Source organism: Pleurodeles waltl, chromosome 12, assembly GCF_031143425.1.
Source record: "Pleurodeles waltl isolate 20211129_DDA chromosome 12, aPleWal1.hap1.20221129, whole genome shotgun sequence".
Lineage (NCBI taxonomy): Eukaryota > Metazoa > Chordata > Amphibia > Caudata > Salamandridae > Pleurodeles > Pleurodeles waltl.
Window position 1 is genome coordinate 4,800,320 of NC_090451.1, and position 6,363 is coordinate 4,806,682.

Consider the following 6,363-nt stretch of genomic DNA (forward strand, 5'->3'; position numbering starts at 1 on the left):
ACCCCTGGCCAGACGGGGTGTATTAAAGGATGCCCCATAGAAGGAGGTGGTTCTCCCCCGCCTGTAGCCCCCCAGCACAGGTCCCATCTTGTTCTTTCCAGCGCGTGAAGTCGATGTGCGGACCCCCTTCACCTCGGATGGATTCTTGGTACATTCTACCTCCGAGAGGCCCGTGGGATCCCTTTAATGCAGCGGTGAGTCTGGTGGACTATTCGGCTTCTGTAAACTGAAGGTTCAACCCTCTCCCGGCAGCTCTGAAAGCTTCTCTTCTGTGCCGGGCTTCTTTCTAGTGACAATGTAGAGATTCTTGAAATAAGGGTGAGGTTGGGTGGCGGGTGGGGAAATGGGGAGGGGGCACCATCGCTTTCCTTAAAACAGATTGTCTGGAGCTGGATAACCCTTGATTGACACCACGGATCTCCCCCTGCAGGTTGGTTTACCGCCCCTCGACAGGTCGAATTCACTGTTCTAGGCCACAGGGCGTGCAGCAGGTAGAGTGGCACCGAGGACCAGTGGTTTCTGGGGCTCATGTCCATTCTGACCCTGGCGCCCATAATACTAAGGCTAACCTACTGCTAGGACCGGAGGGAAGTCAGCATACGATTAAATTGCGGAGTTTGGGTGATGCTGCTGGTTTCTGTCTGAGTAGAATTGATGGCTTCAGTTATTGGTGCTCAGTCCCGCGGAGGGGCTGTTAAAACTGGACTATCTGGGGGCTCTTAGACGGGTGAGTGGAGTGAAAAGTCTGTGCGGGAATGCTCGCCTTAGCTGCAGAATAACTCTTCTGTGAAGATATCGGCGGGCTTGTGTTATTTCTCAGAGGGAAAGCAGCTCCTACAATAGTAGCAAGCGTTGGTGGTATAGTGGTGAGCATAGCTGCCTTCCAAGCAGTTGACCCGGGTTCGATTCCCGGCCAACGCAGTATATATTTTTGTGCAATAATATAATTTCATTATTACTGTGTGAGTTTCACTTTGATAGTAAATCATTTAGTCTGTCTCACGACTGACATTGACTCACAAGGATACAGAACTAAGGAAACCACGAGGAATGATATCACGGAGAGGCCGGAGCGACTCGGACGCATTTCCACCCACAGGTTTATGTTCTGGATCTCCCCCTGCAGGGCTGCACCGGCAGCTGACACACCGGGTGAACGTATGTGCAGCCACTTCTGAAAAGAATCGTGAATTACTCCAGTACTTCGAGCTCTGGCTCCATAGCAAGAACTAGTACGTGTTTGCAGCTGCACATCCTGTACATGATGACGTGGGAACTGTAAGTCAGTGCCTCAGTTCTGTTTTGCTGTTCGGTAGGACAGTGAATCCCTGAGTCCTTTCAGCGCTAGTAGCATCTCCAGACCCTCAACCCACTGGGGATTTTCCGGGGTCTGCAGCGGCCAATCCTGCACTTTCTACTTGTTAAGAAATCATTCACAAAACGGGAGATTAACCCTTTCTGAAAGAGGCGCTGGTTTATTGCCCCGAATGTTAGACCAAGGTCGGTTCTTTGCAGTAGTCCGGACAGTTGGCTCAGCTGGTAAAAACTACAACTGTGTGAAACAGAAAAACATTGTTTCACAGAAATGTGTTATAATGCTGTGAGGTTTAGTGGATTTATTGTGCTTAAACGACTGTGAGATTAGCGAGGGGAGTAGTTTGCTGTCTCTCATTTGTAAAAAAAAAAAAAAAAAAATGTGAGAAATTAATTTCTCACTGATGAAATTCATGAAGTTCTGTGAGTATTGCATGGTGTGAAATTCGCAGATCTTGCTGGTGTAATAAAACTTCGCTCAGGCTTGGTGAGAAAATGCTGTTAACAAAAATATACATTTAATTGTTCGACTTACCTTGAAAGCTTATGTCAGGTGACCCTCAATGACTAAAGACTTTAGGGGTGACAGTGCAAACCTTGTGGCTGGTATCACCGGTGCCATTGAAACATAACAGTGCTGCAAAGTTACTGATAGCTAAAACCCTGTCCTTTCAGTCTTCGTTGTCAGAGGGCAGCAAAGCTGAACGGATTAATCTTCTTATTTAAGGTGAAATTGCTTTAGAAACTCAGAGAATCTGACACATGAATAACACAAAAGACCGGTTGTCAAATCAGAGCTCTGGCCGCTTTCTTTAGTAGAGGTGGTTGGATTATTAAATATGAAACTTCTATAGTTCACTACATTTCTACCGAATGCGAGGACAATCTGACTGTCTCAGGAAGTTGCCCCTCAGTTGTATAAGGGGATACCTTCCATCAAACTTTTTGACAGGTGCCCGCCCCGTGATCACGTAGGCAATGACGTGGGTACCCTGCCCCGTGATGACGTAAGTAATGACGTAGGTGAGTCACGTGGGTTGTGACATGATGTGATGCTGTGTTAGTCACGTGCCCTGATGCTGTCCCTTGTGTGTAGGTCTATGGACTGTGTGAAATGGCGGCTGTGCAGGTGTGCGGCATGCTTCATGGCCTAAGAGGACAAGTGTGGACATGTCAGACATTCAGGACCGAGTGGCTGCCTGGGGGGCCACCTCGCAGGGCAGAGCATTGGGGTTGTAATGACAAACCTCCACCCTACCAACTAATCCAAAAAGAGGGGCTGGGCAAATGCTGCAAAGGTCATGACATATGGTTACTGTTACGTGTAACCCCTCAACGTATCAGAGCCGTCAAGGTGAGCATGTGACCGCTATGTTGTAGAGGCGTACGCCCTTTTTGAACCATTGAATACATATAAGGAGCCGGCCAGAGCAGCACGCCAAACCGAGAACCATTTCTGAAATAGGTTGTCAAGGCATTATGAAGAGATACAGTCCGCTCACCAGAAAAGCCGCCTCCTCAGGTGCCCAGAACACTATCAATAGATATTATCGGTCCCTAACACCTCCGATGTGGATGAGAATGCACAGCTGGCTGCCCCTACAGAGGGGGGTTCCAACGTTACCGATTTTCAAAAGGAAGTTTGCGAGCGGCTTGAAAAGCTCAGCCTCTAGGATTTGCCGCAACTGAAATCCCCTATTAAGGTTGAAGGCGACGGCCGCGAAGCCTCGAAAGACTAATTAAATGATTCAATCAACTTCATCGACAGTGAAGATGATGAAAACTGTATTGCACCACCGAATTCACAAGTCTATGAAGATATGGGCTTTCAGGAGGACCCTGATCCAGAGGCAGTCGTCGCACAGCCGGCAGGTGTAAACTCTGAAGCCGCTTATACACCAATGGACCTACGCGACTCGCAAGATTTCAGAGCAGCCGCTGAGTGTAGCAAAAATGCTGAGCAGTAAGCTTATCAGAGGGTCGTGTTAAGCATTTGTTGTACACACACCGGCAATTAATGAGGAACACACACTCAAAGACTTACTCCAGGCCAATAGGTTTTTATATTGGAAAAATATATTTTCTTAGTTTATTTTAAGAACCACAGGTTCAAGATTTACATTAAACACTTTAAATGCTAGGTACTTCACTTAGATACTTTAGGAACTTTGAATGAAAACAATATCATGTACAGCCTTTGTAAAAATTGCAATAAGCTATTTTCAAAGTAGACACAGTGCAAAAATCAACATTTCCTGGGGGAGGTAAGTAAACGTTAGATTAGGAGGTAAGTAAAACACTTACAAGTCTCAGTCCTGGGGCATAGGCAGCTCACCGATGGGGGTTCAAGGCAACCCCAAAGTTACCACACCAGCAGCTCAGGGCTAAAAGCTCATTTATGGTCGGCCTTTGGTGCGAATCATATGGCAAAAGGTGGTTTGTTAAGATGAGAGCACTCATATCGTGCTAGGCAAAATATACAGGGGAGGCACTCATTTTTGTGTCAGGTGTATGTAGAGATGAGACAGCGACTTTTATGCACTAATGAGCCACGCAATTGTGTTACATCTTGGGGTTCAGTCCAAGCCATATTGAGCAGACGAGAGCGGTCATGGTGGCGGGCGCCTGGCTGTCGGGCAGGGTGTAAGGCTCAATAGTGTACAGTGAGACTCTGTAGGGCTTTGTAGGAAAGTACCATCTTGCCTGGCATGTTACCCCCATTTTTCACTGTATATATGTTGTTTTAGTTGTATGTGTCACTGGGACCCTGGTAACCCAGGGCCCCAGTGCTCATAAGTGTGCCTGAATGTGTTTCCTGTGTAGTGACTAACTGTCTCACTGAGGCTCTGCTAATCAGAACCTCAGTGGTTATGCTCTCTCATTTCTTTCCAAATTGTCACTGACAGGCTAGTGACCATTTTTACCAATTTACATTGGCTTACTGGAACACCCTTATAATTCCCTAGTATATGGTACTGAAGTACCCAGGGTATTGGGGTTCCAGGAGATCCCTATGGGCTGCAGCATTTCTTTTGCCACCCATAGGGAGCTCTGACAATTCTTACACAGGCCTGCCACTGCAGCCTGAGTGAAATAACGTCCACGTAATTTCACAGCCATTTTACACTGCACTTAAGTAACTTATAAGTCACCTATATGTCTAACCTTTACCTGGTAAAGGTTAGGTGCAAAGTTACTTAGTGTGAGGGCACCCTGGCACTAGCCAAGGTGCCCCCACATTGTTCAGAGCCAATTCACTGAACTTTGTGAGTGCGGGGACACCATTACACGCGTGCACTACATATAGGTCACTACCTATATGTAGCTTCACCATGGTAACTCCGAATATGGCCATGTAACATGTCTATGATCATGGAATTGCCCCCTCTATGCCATCCTGGCATTGTTGGTACAATTCCATGATCCCAGTGGTCTGTAGCACAGACCCTGGTACTGCCAGACTGCCCTTCCTGGGGTTTCTCTGCAGCTGCTGCTGCTGCCAACCCCTCAGACAGGCAGCTGCCCTCCTGGGGTCCAGCCAGGCCTGGCCCAGGATGGCAGAACAAAGAACTTCCTCTGAGAGAGGGTGTGACACCCTCTCCCTTTGGAAAATGGTGTGAAGGCAGGGGAGGAGTAGCCTCCCCCAGCCTCTGGAAATGCTTTGTTGGGCACAGATGTGCCCAATTCTGCATAAGCCAGTCTACACCGGTTCAGGGACCCCTTAGCCCCTGCTCTGGCGCGAAACTGGACAAAGGAAAGGGGAGTGACCACTCCCCTGACCTGCACCTCCCCTGGGAGGTGTCCAGAGCTCCTCCAGTGTGCTCCAGACCTCTGCCATCTTGGAAACAGAGGTGCTGCTGGCACACTGGACTGCTCTGAGTGGCCAGTGCCACCAGGTGACGTCAGAGACTCCTGCTGATAGGCTCCTTCAGGTGTTAGTAGCCTTTCCTCTCTCCTAGGTAGCCAAACCCTCTTTTCTGGCTATTTAGGGTCTCTGTCTCTGGGGAAACTTTAGATAACGAATGCATGAGCTCAGCCGAGTTCCTCTGCATCTCTCTCTTCACCTTCTGATAAGGAAACGACCGCTGACTGCGCTGGAAGCCTGCAAACCTGCAACATAGTAGCAAAGACGACTACTGCAACTCTGTAACGCTGATCCTGCCGCCTTCTCGACTGTTTTCCTGCTTGTGCATGCTGTGGGGGTAGCCTGCCTCCTCTCTGCACCAGAAGCTCCGAAGAAATCTCCCGTGGGTCGACGGAATCTTCCCCCTGCAACCGCAGGCACCAAAAAGCTGCATTACCGGTCCCTTGGGTCTCCTCTCAGCACGACGAGCGAGGTCCCTCGAATCCAGCGACGCTGTCCAAGTGACCCCCACAGTCCAGTGACTCTTCAGCCCAAGTTTGGTGGAGGTAAGTCCTTGCCTCACCTCGCTGGGCTGCATTGCTGGGAACCGGGACTTTGCAGCTATTCCGGCCCCTGTGCACTTCCGGCGGAAATCCTTTGTGCACAGCCAAGCCTGGGTCCACGGCACTCTAACCTGCATTGCACGACTTTCTAAGTTGGTCTCCGGCGACGTGGGACTCCTTTGTGCAACTTCGGTGAGCATTGTTTCACGCATCCTCGTAGTGCCTCTTTCTGGCACTTCTCCGGGTGCTACCTGCTTCAGTGAGGGCTCTTTGTCTTGCTCGACGTCCCCTGTCTCTGCAGGTCCAATTTGCGACCTCCTGGTCCCTCCTGGGCCCCAGCAGCGTCCAAAAACGCCAAACGCACGATTTGCGTGTAGCAAGGCTTGTTGGCGTCCTTCCGGCGGGAAAACACTTCTGCACGACTCTACAAGGCAAGACGGGTTCCGTCCACCAAAGGGGAAGTCTCTAGCCCTTTTCGTTCCTGCAGAAACCTCAGCTTCTTCTGTCCAGTCGAAGCTTCTTTGCACCCGCAGCTGGCATTTCCTGGGCATCTGCCCATCTCCGACTTGCTTGTGACTTTTGGACTTGGTCCCCTTGTTCCACAGGTACCCTAGATTGGAAATCCACAGTTGTTGCATTGCT

The 6,363-nt window shown here is 49.5% G+C and overlaps 1 non-coding gene across 1 annotated transcript; it reads left to right on the plus strand.

The window, feature by feature from the left end:
• Positions 1–849: 849 nt before the first annotated feature.
• TRNAG-UCC (transfer RNA glycine (anticodon UCC)) lies at positions 850–921 on the plus strand. Its single transcript has one exon. It is a non-coding gene; the product is annotated as a tRNA-Gly (tRNA).
• Positions 922–6,363: the final 5,442 nt, after the last annotated feature.